Consider the following 13723-nt stretch of genomic DNA (forward strand, 5'->3'; position numbering starts at 1 on the left):
GAAATGGAGCAGTTTACTCTTCTTATTATTAGAGCAATTTGTAGGTCATTTGTTTCTCTAATATTGATAAAGGCTTAGACAAAACAACAAAATACACTCTGATATCCAAAGATATTTCAAGACGGAATAAAAGAATGTATAAAATGAAAAAAAAATCATGAATGGAAATCCAAACTGACTGTACGAATTTTCCCTTTAAATATATATTTTAAAAGAGTTTCATAACTTGATTAAACATTTCCAGAGGAATATATGTGTTGTAAGAAGTCACGTGACAACGGTCCTTCAAGCAACAGTCATGTCATTATAATACAAGCATGAACTGAAATAGCTCAGTAAATTACTAAATTTGTATTTGTTTTACTGTGAATTGTTTTTATTCGTCAAACTTATAATAATGTAAAAATGTTGCAAGACAGTCTCTTGAGAACCTGGGTTTTGCAGCAGTTTCAATTTCCGTTATTAAAGTTTTCCTTCCACTTCCTAATTACATTTTCGTGCCTGGGTCTGGGCTTGCTTCCATTTTGTGGCAACCTCCTGGTCTGTAGCCCCTAACAAGTGAAACAACAGCTTCTGATTTTAGCCAAGAACAGCAACCAGATGACCAGTGGGTCATCAGGTAGCATTCTCACAGTTCACTTTTCTCCCCTCTAGCTTTTTTTCAGACGGCTTTATTATCACAGCCAAGAATGATGTGAATAGTATCATCACAGTATCACAGAATGGTTTGGGCTGGGAGGGACCTTAAAGATCATCAAGTTCCAGCCCCTCCTGCCAGAGGTAGAGACATCTTCCACTAGACCAGGTTATTCAGAGCCCCATCCAACCTGACCTTGAACACTTCCAGGCATCCATAGCTTCTCTGGCAACCTGTTCCAGTGCCTCACCACGCTAACAGTAAAGAATTTCTTCCTAATATCTAATCTAAACCTACTCTCTTTCAGTTTGAAACCATTTATCTTATCCTATCACTACATGCCCCTGCAAAAATTCCCCCTCTGGCTTTCTTGTATGCGCCCTTTAGGTACTGAAGGGCTGCTATAAGGATACCATCATCACATTTGTGTAAATGAATGTATGACAGAATGCAGGTCTCCACAAATCCTCCTTGTTTTATTTAAATACACATACATACATTCATATACATGCAGGCATCTAATAATGAGCAAGCAATGAGGTGTTAGAAGGAGCAGGCAAGGGTTCATTTAAAAGAAACCTTTGCCCTAACTCAAACTACTGTTATGTTTTCAGTGTGTGTGACTTATCTGATGAGCTTTTCCTTCCCCTCCCCAAGTAGGTTGAACAGTGATCAGGAAATAAATGACAGAGTTTTAACATGTACTGCTAGAGAGACGTAATCAGAAGCTCTGAAGGCTTAAGAAAGGGGGGTTCCATTGTAACATCCAGCTTGCACTTGCAGGCATTTTTTTATTCACTTGTTAAAATAAAAAACAGCAAAAAACAGGGTAAAGACTGCTGATCACAGGTTCTGCTTCAGTTTCATTGTCGTTGATGTGACAATAGTTTAAAATATCTTCTCAGTCCCCAAATTCTTAAAATAAATGGCATAAATAGAATATTTTACACAGCCACTAAGAAATTACTAAAAATTCCATAGAATGCACATTCCACTCAGAACACTGAGAAAGAAAAAAGTGGCCTGGTAATGGAGCTAGCAAGAAAGATTTTTAAGCATCATTAATGTCTAGGATGTAAGATTCCAGGTAGATTTCGAATACAAGTATGTGCCTGAGGTTCAGAACCTGCCCTGTTACTGAACAATGATGGATATAAGGAACCAGCTGAAACTCTGCCACTAACTGGAGCTTAAATGCTGATCACATAGCCATACCAGGAAAGAATCAATCCTCCCTTTACAGGATGTGGACTTTTACTACTGAACTTTACCTGCTTATCACCTATTTAGAGTAAGCTGTACCTAAGGTGAAAGGTGAGAGAAGAAAATATGATTCTAAGAAAAGAGGCATCTAGGAGAGACTGATCCAGGCAACTCAAAGACAATGAGATAAGCAGGCATGCCACGGAGACAGTCATTACAGTGAGGAAGGGACAAAGACAAGTCAGGAGAGAAAAGGGTGCAACAGAGGGTTGAGCAAAAGTAAGGTAACTAGAGAGTAGATGAAAACTACAAAGGACGTCACAGATAACAGATGGGAAGACCAAGAGCTGCTTTTTGTAAAGACTAAACTCAGATTCAATTGAATTCCCTTTACAGGCCAGGCGATGGAACTGGCCACTCAGATGGCTGGGCAATGTGACTAAGAAACTAATGTTTGCTCAATGGTCATACTCTAGCTGAGACAGAAGTCTCTTGTAGCACACCTTTTCCCATCCTTTCTCTCATGTGTTTACCTCAGGAGCACATTTAAATGAGGGCTTTGTCTGCTCCAGGCTTTTGCTACAGCAGGGAGTTTTAAACTATTCAAGTATGTCTGCATGTCAGATGCTTGATTTGGTCTGGGGAATTTGGAAATTTTACAAGAGGTCAACATTGCACATTTCACCCTACAGAGGGTACATTATAAAGAAACCTTGCTTTTGCAAGTGGTTCTTAATTTAAATAACCCAGCTTCCTCGGGGATTTTAAATTAAGAATTACGGGTTTTCTCACTGTTTTTCTCATTTCTGCATTCTTTTTCCCTCTTCATTGTACCAAAGTCTGTCCCATTGCTCCCAAACTAATATAGTAATATGACAGGAAATGTTCCTTTTTTAAAAAAAGGGCAGGGATGTGAGAAGGTAAAAAAATAAGTTCAGTAAATATTCCAGAGCAACAGAAGGGGAGCAATCAAGGGACAGGGTGAGGCAAGTACAATCTTTTTTTCCTTCTGGTGTGCTTTATACACATGCTATTTTTACTCATTTTCAAAGCCATTTTTGTAACCTTCAAACCATATAATAGAGGCTTCTAATTTTGTCTGTAATAACTTTTTATACTCAGTAAGTAAGCCTAATTTCCAATTTCTGTACAAATCCTTCTTGGGTTTGGGTAAGTGAATGGCTGTGATTCAGCCAGTGGGTCTCTAGCTACCCTTCCTCACAATCCTAACACAGGGATGATTTTCAGCTGTGCTCTTCATACTGTTTCTGTCAGCAATAACCAACTAATTTCAGCTCCTTTTACCCAGATTTGCTTCCTGAGGGACCTCAGCAAGATGGCCTCTGATGTAGCTGAATCCATCTTTCCGCCTACTCATGGTCTCTGTTTTGCTGCTTTTTTTCCTTCTTACCCCAGGAGTCTGAAGCTCCACTCTTTCCTCCCTCCCTGACACTCATAGCCTACTGGATAGGCTTTAATAAAAATACAGGATCCTCTCTTCTGTTTTCTGTATCTTCTGAAGAAAAGTCACCAACTCTTCACAGTCATCTCCACTTAAACTGTTTCATAATTAAAACCCTTCTCCCCCTTAGCACTAATATCTTCATTTAGGGTGATTCTGCCCAACATGGTATTGCCCTTGCTGACTTCTCATCTCATTGATCCACTCTTCAGCATGATTCCCCTAAGACTTGCACTGTCCGAACTAAGGGGATGTTAAATGGCATAATTAATCTGAGAAGGAAGAAAATGTCTTTTCCCCATAGAAAAGGGTTTAAAACAAATTATAGTTTTGATAACTCCAGGACTTTCAACCTTGGCACTTATATACCAGGAGAACAGAAGGAATTGGAAGAAAACAGCAATAAACCCATATAAGCTATTTGCATAATGGACTTGCTACATTGCAAATATTAATGAACAAGGTTTCCCTTGGCTAAGTTAGAGGGCAAAGGAAATTTTCCATGTTTAACATTGGCCCTTTATGTTCCCTAATCAGGCTGCCATTGTCTGGTCTCTCTACCTCTCATATCCCAAGTTTCCTTAATTTGTGACGGTCAGAAAATTTTGTTCATAATTCATTATCAAAGTAAATTCTCAAACAAATACTTTTTTGGACATAAAAATACAGAAAATATGTAAGAAATACTTTGCATTCTACTTCTCTATCTTCAGAAGATTGAACAGGAAAAGAAAGCAGCCCTCCACTGTGCTGCTGCAAACATACAAAAGCATTCATCATCTCATGGGAACATTCATGTCATTTAGGTGCCCGTACTTGAAGTGATCAATTTTCAAAATGGGACTGTATCTGCACATGAATGTCAAATATTGGATGGAAGATGGGTAGCTGCATGTTGGGACAGTGGGCTAAAAGCAATTTGGAAAACTTTGGTTTTTCAACATTTATATATTTATCATTTTGTAAATGCCACGTGGGGATATGCTACCTTACTAAGTACTCTAGATGACGAATGAGTGGCATGGCATCGTGTTCATAAAAAGACAGGGAAGACAGGAAACAGGAAAGGTAGGAATAATTTTCTCAAGATATGAGCTCTGCCTTCCTTTTAAATAATGAAGCACCACCGGATTGTCTGTTTGTTCTCCAGAACTTTCCAAAACCCCTTTTCTAGTTTTCCAGGACTTCTGTAGTCTAGTTTACCATCTCTGAACACTTTTCTGTCATGTGTTCTTTTCAGTTTGCCATTTCCCTGCGCTCAGGCAGGACAACCCTGAAAAAAGAAAGCAGTGGCTTATAACAACCAGTTTTCTTCATGAAAAATGGTCAAAACCATTACTGGACTGAAGAGCACTTTGTCCTCTCCAAACCTACAAGTATAAGTCCATTTTGTATAAATGCAAAAGTATTGCTCTTCATCTGTGAATTATTATGGCTTTATATGTTTTCTATGTCTGTACAGGGCTCCGACCAAAGAGCAAAACTGTCATGGTCAAGCTCAGCCTGAGTCAGGACTCCAAGCTGTCCAGCAGATTTTCTGTGTCATGCAATAGCTCTGTGTCCCCAGCTATAAATGATACATAATAATGACAACCTATGTTTCCTGCAGAGACTGTCCGCAACCCAGAAGTGTCCAAAACGTGGATAAAGACTGTAAGCAAGGCCAAGAACAGCAATGTCCATCTGGCCTACAAGGCACACACATGAGGTACAAATGAAATCATAAAGAAAAAGCTTCATATGTGCTCATAAAGGAATAAAGATATTCCCTTCTGTTTGTAGAAAGTTTTCAGATATGCAGTTGTAAAGTGCTTGATAAGAAAAATTGTTCCTGATTTACATCTCCTGAAATAGATTTAATTAGTTATGGAGTATCATAAAATGCCTAAGAAGTAGCCACTTGCTGATGTATTCACCTGGGAGCAATTTGAGGAGCTGTTCTTCAGCCCTGCAGACATGCAAGATGAAAGAATAGACAGATCATTAGCCAACAATGAAATTAAAAAGAAAAATACAGTGACTAGAAAAAGCAATTATCATCTCCATTAAATTTTGTCTGATTCATTATCAAGTCTGGCTGGACAAAAGGACAAGAATTGGTGTCCCAACACTTCCTTGGTGAGCTGCTGCATTGAGGACAAGAGGAGATGAAAGGCAGCCCTCTGCACTGAGGGCTAGGTAGGACTCTGGCATATCAAATCCCTTGTTTCCAGGATCAAAAAATATTCCCAGGGAGCTGGGGAAATAAAGCTACCATTGATGAATAATTCAGAGACAGGACCTGAATTTGGAGTTGCTACTCAGACCTGAAATGAATAGCTATTTTCCCTACAGAAGAGCTGCGGGATCTCTAAATAAAGTCATATTTTTCATAATGTGTATGAAGCAGCCAGTAACAGTCCTCCTTTGTTCTCCAGGGGCAATCCTCTTCCAGGGCAGACACTTGCTTCTGCTGACTCTTACTAATCATGTGGTTTGGTGAGCAGCCACAGAATTTATCTGGGTTCCACAGGACCAGGTATCCATGACAAGGTCCTTCTGAACCTCCTCTCTGATCCAGGTGGTCACTCCTGTGCCAGTTGCACCTCAGTGACTTCCCAAGACATGGCACAGTGACTTTCACCTATTAAGGTAACTTATTTAGACTTATTAGGGCTACAGCTATTTTACATAAAAAAAATCATTAAAATACTTGACTAAACCACCAAGTGCACCAGTAATTTTCTAGCTTACACCCTTAACTGAACCCAGGACTATTAGTAGATCATTATGCTCCAAGAATGTTATGTCAAATGAAAATCTCCAAACTAAGAAGATAAAGTTTATTTTGAATACTCCTAATGTCTGTGATTAACCATGTATATTTCTTATTTCTATTTTTCAGGCTTGTTCTAAAGAATAGGTCATATTTAATGTCCACCATATGGGAAACAGCCCACCAAATGAAACACTTATTGGGATAATTCCATGGGTATTCAGAAGAACGCAAAATTAATTAATTTTCCTTCTGGTTCTCAAAACGTAGCTAGACAGAATGGGAAGTTTTATGAGATGCTAATTTTCTTTCTTTCCCCAAATACCATAAGAATAATTTTCTTGATTTATTTTCTATTTCAGATTCTTGTCCTGATCAGTAATGAAAAAATCAAAGGATGAACAAACATGAAAGGTTAGCAAAACATATTTGCACCTCAAAAATGTTATATTTGCAGTTTTGGAGAAATCTAAATGTCATTTCATACAAACAGATTTTCCCACAGCTCTCCTTAATTCTTAGAGAACATGATAACAAGGATACAGTGAAGAGATGAAACCAGGATTAATGAGACATAAGTGAAGCACTTAATAGTTGAATCTGTGGGATGATATGCACAGGAAAATGATGAAATGGCCATGAAACATGATTCAAGAGTAAACTGCACAAAAAGAAAATATGTATCACTGCAAATATATTTGCATTTTAAGAGGAGAGAATTGAATAACCCAGAAGAGCATTTCCATTTCTAATTATTTGCTACTGTGATTCAATGACTAGATCCCGGGTTTTGTGAATATATTTCTGTACGCTGCAGCAAAGAGATCAAAAGTCATCCATTTTTATGCTAATGTAAAGGAGTACAATCTCAACACAAGATCTGTCTGCAAGAGATCTTCATAGAAATACAACATCCAATTAAAAGCAGACCAATACTTCAGCTGATATAAAGCTCTACAGCAGCATGGACATTTACTGTGTCCTACATTTTCTTGTTCAATTCTTTTTAGTTAATTCATTGCTCAGGTGAAAAACCTCTTAATTTTTGTTTGCTGATAAACACAAACTGTATTTTAACATTTCCTCTCAAACAGGATCCTAGACCAGGATAACAGAGCTAGAAAGTACCCCATACAACAGAATACTATGAGAGAGGCTAAATTATATTGAAGTATTCTTGACAACTAATTAAAACACTGAAAGACCTCTAATGTTCCTTTTGCAAAATAAGGGCTATTTGTCCGTTTGTCCTAACATTTTTCCTTAGAGAATAGTTTATTCTTTTAATGCTGTGATTTTTTTTCTTTAGTCACAATGCTGAAGATTTTTTTTCCCCATTGTTTGTCACATTGAACCACCAATCACAGTTTTGAAATCCTTTCTCTTGAAGGAAAGACATTCTATTCACACTGATAGCACTCTGATATAACAGTCTTAGGTGATGGTAAACATAAGGGGGATTATCAAGATGCCATTATTTTTCAAAGATATTCCTGAGAACAGATGAGTCTGGATTTTAGATTAGCATTAAAGTTGCTTTAATATAACATGTTTCATAGTTCCGATATAAAAACTAATTTGTGAGAAACACAGCCTCTCTGTGTATTACAATGTACTACACACAGTTCCATGGTGACTTTGAAAGGTGACTTTTGATTACTTTCTGGGTGTATGGTTCTTACTCTACAAATAGTAGAGGTTTTTTGGATTCTGAAAGATTCTTTTGTTGAAGGTCAATTAATAAGCTTCAAGCAGCCTACTTTTGCCCTACTCCTTTTTCAGGTGAAGGACTCCACCCTATCTGACAGCATGAACCACTGACTAGGGCTGCTCATTGCACCTTGTCAATGAAACAAGTTTACAGGTTCTAGTAAACTAGTCTCCTTCCTAGAAGGCAGCACACTCTGGCACAGAAGGACAGGAGTACAGTCGAAAACCACTAGGCTTTGGGAGGAAATTTGAGATAGGACAGGCAGGAATAAAAAAGAAGAGACAGAAGTTAGGCTTTTCCTTCCTTTAGGCTCTACTGACAAAGTTTCATTAGAAGTAGGATCCACTGCATTGTTAAAAGGGTTCAACACCTGGCTGGACCTTCTATGTTTTGCTTTGACAACCAAGTGCAAGACCAGGAGAAGGGAAGGAGGAGGACAGCAGCATTTGACACCAGCTGCCATAAGCTGAAGAAGTTCTTGGAGAGAGGACTATGGCTTTACCTGTACTTGATTTATGCTACTATTTATAAGACTAGGATTTGATATATGAATGAATACAACACTGAATTTAGCAAAGGCAAAAATGGTATTATGAGGACAAAATAGGCCTCCAAAGAGGTAGCTGCCATCCTAAGCTCCATGTTGGGCTGCAGGGCATGCAAGCATCTGTCCCCAGCACTGATCCATTGCTCAGAGGACAGGGGAGCATCCAGCCTTGTAGCCATGGCAGCCATGGGCCGACAGACAGCCCTACTCATCCTCTCCATCCTCCCTCTGGGAGGAGGTGCAGCTGGGGGAGAGGTTCAGCCCCTCTCCCCTCTGGGGAGACCAGCCTGCACAAAGACTGTAGATGTGACTCACCACATCCCTTCCAGGGCTGTGGTCACTGCAGATGTCTCCACCAGCTGAGAAGACCAACTGGGAAATGTTTAATAAACATTAGATTACCTTAATCTTCATACCCTCAATAGAACCAAGCACTGACCAGATTTGGGGAACACATATTTTACCTTGAAAACATGGAGCAAGAAGCCTTGCTAAGGATACAGACAGAGCCTCTCAAATGTTGTGTATGAAGCGTTTGAGTCTCAAAAGGATACTCAGAGGAGTGTCACAGCTGTTAAACAGCCCTGTGCCAAGTACTCAGCACAGTATCACTCTGAGACATTACACTCCTCAGGCACCACCTGGGTGAAGGGCATCACCTGGGCATCCCTGATGCTACCAAGAGCCCCATAATTAAATTGAACCCATCACGATGCACTCTTTGTCCTGAATTACTTCCAAACTGAGATACTTAACTATGACCTAAAACATCAGCTGTATTATATATTTATCCCTTCCATCAATAGCATGTACAGCATGTGACTATACACCATTAAACAGCTGTTGGCTTTCCAGCAAAGCTGGCTATCATTCAGTCATGGATAAATAATTGTGTATAGCACTTCATTGTGCCTAGCCATCCTGAGACAGCTGCTCAAGCAGTAAGGAAACAAATTTCAGGACCCCAGCCCCAGTTTTGAGTGCATGACCAGCACTCTCCAGCACAAAGAGCTGGGTAGTAAGATCTCTTTTTAACTCACAGATGAGTGTGTGCAATAAAGCCCATGACGAACTTCAGTCAGAGGCAGGGAATTTGGTGTGGTTTTATAATACCGCTTTTTTTTAATAAGGCATCCAACTCTCTAGAGCTGCTCTGGGTAATCCTAATAGGTACCTAATGATTTTCTTCATTTTATTCTTTAGGCTTGAAGTATAATAATGTTACTGTGCTACATGTGCTCTGCAGATAAATCTCTTTCTATTTATTGTTTTCTGATTGCCTCTTGGACATTATATATTTTTTCTTCACACTCTATCTCATTTATAAACTGTGGTTGAGAACGATTTATGAAGAACCATTTGAACCAAGAAGCATTTTTAATGAGTATATTTTGCAAAGGGCAACAGCACCACGAATAACACTAATTAATAGCTTTATTTGATCTAGGGAGTAGGAAAAAGCAAATAGAAACTCAGATATTGATTTGTCCAATGGTCTGCCTGTTGTAGAAAAGTAACCCTATGAAGTAACCTTCATCTTCAATTTTAATTTCTTTGTGTAGCATATGCAAGTACAACATCTGAGCAGAAAAAGGAATTGGAAAATTCTCTTTCTCACAGTATACAGTGAGCAACGTTTCTTCTGGCACTTGATGAGAAGTAACTTTAGTTTTAATACTGCTGAAAAAGCCTTGATTGGAGAGGCACATTGTCATTTCTTGCTTATTTGCTTAATATCTACAAAGTGATAAAGCAAAATATTAGACTGGCCAATTTAATTTTGAAAGAAGAAAACAAGCAAATACTTTTTAGTACTTTAATGCTTTCCTAGTTGTGCTTCTTTATTTCCTGCATTTGTCAATAGCTTACAATTTTCTTTCTCTCCCTGCCCCTTCAAGACCTTACTTAATGACTTAGTAAGCAGGATCCTCATGAGTAAATGAGGATGCATGGAGAGTAGAAGAGGGCAGGTTTCACAGTCAAGGGCAAACAAGCCCTGACCAAAGGTCTGTAATTCCCACACGGCCACACAGAGCCTGTCATTTTGCAGCAAACTACCAGTTTGTTCTGCATTAGCTCACTCTCCTTCAGTATTGATATCAAATGCACTGATTCCCTAACTCTTGAGCAACCCTTCTAGCACAGCCCACCACATTTGTTACTCTAATTATAAGATTTACTAGATTTTTTTGTCATAACACCTAGCTTCTTTCTCAGAGCTTTCTGATGGTAATCTACTCCTCCTGCCCCCTTCTTGCACTTCGCATGAAACAACAACACATAGCCCTGGCACATGATTTTCCCTGTGTCACAGAACGTCATAAAAATTAAAATAGACTTCTTCAATAATACTGTAGATTTGAAACATAATTTAATATAGAACACAAAGTTTTTAGACATACTTCTGAAATATGTCAAATACAAATTTTTAAAAATGGGGACTTTGACTATATTCATATCTATTTGGTATTAAAAAAAACAGATGTGGAAAAATAGTTGTACTCATTAGGACATTTTCAAGGCTGCTGTAAGTCACTCTGTCTTCACACACCCTGAGGAACTACTGTCACACTGAGAAGCAACACAAATGCAACAAATTTTACTATTGTGATTTCCTGGATGTGACTTTTTATATGTAGGACTCCTGATAAGGGGGAATAACAGGGAAATTCCCCTGAGCCTCAGGGCAGGCAGTGCCAGAAGATCCAGCAGTGCCAGAAGATCTCCTGCACCCTGGTCACTGCCTCCTTCTTCTTCCCAGTTCCTTGTGGAGAGCTCCAGGACTCTGCAGCCACCAGGACTGGCTCTGGGTTAAAACAATTAAGGAAAGCAATGAAGGCATTTCAGATGGCAAGGACAGAGCAGCTGCAGAGAGAAAGAGACAGAAATGAGGATTTGGCTTGCCACAGGACCACAAACTGTTTCAGTGAGGTAAACTTGCTCCAAGTGTTTTTCCATAGGGATGCTTCCTGATCAATAGAAGGGAATGCCTAACTGACTTACCAGCATGCTCTGCTTTGCAAATTAAATTAATAACATTTCTCAGGTATGTGAACTTTAATACCAATATGTGTTTGGATTTCTTCCAGATTTGATATTTACTGTGAATTTCCTGGATTTATGTTCTGGAATTTCCTCTGTAAAGCAATTTGAGATTTACAGATAGTCAAACACCCCTCTAGTAGAGCCAGGCAGTGTTGTTGTTGCAACAACATGGTGCTCAAATGCACAAATCTCGTATGGTGAGTCAGTGAACTTCAACCATGGTAGACCTGAAAGTCTGATGGGACTTATAAAAAATACTAGTTGTTAGTTACACCAAGAGCCAAAACTCACTTAATATACTGACAATAAACATTTGGTGCAGCCTGATAAAATTTCTTCTTGTGGCCAAATCCCAAAAGGCCACTCCAGAAGGGTCCCACGGGGATCTTCTCTCTCATGAACCCACCAGTCGGAGAGGAGGCAGTGGCACCCCTAAGTCAGTTGCAAGCTCAGCAGGGCACAGACATCATGTGAGCTTCTGCTTGCAGTGTGTTTCTATGGTAGATATGCAATATATTCTTTGCTCTCCAGGTAACTAGTTTTCAAGTATATTAGAGGTGTTTTGCTGTATGTTAACATCCAGTTATTACAGCCAGTGATGCTGCCTGCTTTGTGCATGCCCCCACCACCACTGTGTGGATGATCCTATCCTGCAGGGACTTTGCCCATCCATCCCCACCTTGCAGAGCACTGGGTCCCTGCAGTAATTCAGTATGAAGGGCAGGCTCACTGGCTGGCTCTTCCTCTCCTTTTTGTCTATCCCCTGGATGTTTCAGTGTGTATTGAAAGAGCAAAACCAAGCAACCAGCCTCCAGCTGGTTCTGCATTATTCTAGGCAGGTATTATGGAGGCAGGGGAAGACGCGCATTTAGCCGGGGCTGCACAGAAATGCAGTATTTCCTTTTAAATATGCATAGACAATTTAAAAAGAGAAATACTACAATTGCTTCAGTACTGCCTTTGGCTCTGATTACAAACAGCTGAGCAAAGTTGAATGCTCAGCTGTTTCTACAAAGAGATTAACACCTGTTGAAGATGGAATAAAAATATGTGACAGGGTTTAAGAGCAAATATCAAAAGATCATTATTGTAAAGCTAACAGTAACACCAGTGACTGATCACATCCCCACCCTCTCATGCTACATCACTCCTGGGAGGTAAAAAAAGCACATTAACACATCTACAGCACTTAAGCAATATGTGCACATATTTTAAGCTCTTTTCTCATCCACAGCTGGGAGAATGGCTCCACGACTCTCTTATCCAAAGAAATTTACAGATGGTGTCAGGTCATAACAAAATAACATCTACCCAGGCATGCCACATACACTTGAGGTAGACAGCTGTATTATAGCATGTGTTGTTATAGTGCATGCTAGTGTCCCATTTGGGGTAAGAGGAGCATTCTTAGTGTCTTACAGGACAACCCTGGATGTACGTACGGAGCGGGGAACAAGAGGTTGGAGAGCAACCCCACAGAAAGGGACCTGAGGATTCTGGTCAATGGCAAGTTGAATATGAGTCAGCAGTGCCCTGGCAGCCAGGAGGGCCAACTTTGTCCTGGGGGCCATCAGGTAAAGCATCGCCACCTGCTCTGCTCTTGGCCTCACCTTGAATATTGTGTGCAGTTTTGGCGCCACAATACAAGAAGGATATTAAGCTATTAGAGAGCATCCAAAGGAAGGCAACAAAGATGGTGAAGGGCCTAGAGGAGAAGATGTATAAGGAGTGGCTAAGGTTGCTTGGTTTATCCAGTCAAGAGAAGAGGAGACTGAAGGGAGACCTCATCATGGTCTACAGCTTGCTCACAAGGGGAAATGGAGGGACAGGCACTGATTTCTTCTCTCTGGTGACCAGTGATAGGACCCAAGGAAATGGCATGAAGCTGTGTCAGGGGAGATTTAGGTTAAATATTAGGAAGAGGTTCTTCACCCAGAGGGTGGCTGGGCACTGAAACAGGCTCCCGGTGAAGTGGTCATGGCACCAAACCTGTCAGAGTTCTAGAAGTGCTCAGACAATGTTCTCAGACATGTGGTGTGATTCTTGGGGTTGTTCTGTTCAGGGCCAGGAGCTGGAGTCGATGATCCTTGTGAGTCCCTTCCAACTCAGGATATGCTAAGATTCTATGTGTGATTTCCCAAATTTCTTTTCCTATGTGCTGCAGGGCCAGTAGGAGTGTGTTGTACCTACCCCCCTGTTGCCTGAAGGCAGCTACCTGCCTCAGGGACCAGAGCTTTTCCTACACACTACAGGGCCAGCCTTGCCCCAAACAGTACAGGGCAAGAAGGCCTGGCACTGCTAGAGCTCCCCTAACACCCTGACGTGCTCTCCCAAGGCACCAGGAAAGCACCAGGCCCTGTTGG

General features: G+C 40.2%; 1 long non-coding RNA gene across 1 annotated transcript in view; it reads right to left on the bottom strand.

Annotated features, from left to right (window-relative positions):
- Positions 1 to 10971: 10971 nt before the first annotated feature.
- Positions 10972 to 13723, bottom strand: part of LOC113966705 — a 52763-nt gene continuing 50011 nt past the window's right edge. The window contains exon 4 of the long non-coding RNA XR_003533933.1: positions 10972 to 11121. This is a non-coding gene — a long non-coding RNA (uncharacterized LOC113966705). The remainder of the gene's footprint in view (positions 11122 to 13723) is intronic.

This window comes from Neopelma chrysocephalum, unplaced genomic scaffold (assembly GCF_003984885.1).
Source record: "Neopelma chrysocephalum unplaced genomic scaffold, ASM398488v2 Primary Assembly neopelma1_61, whole genome shotgun sequence".
NCBI lineage: Eukaryota > Metazoa > Chordata > Aves > Passeriformes > Pipridae > Neopelma > Neopelma chrysocephalum.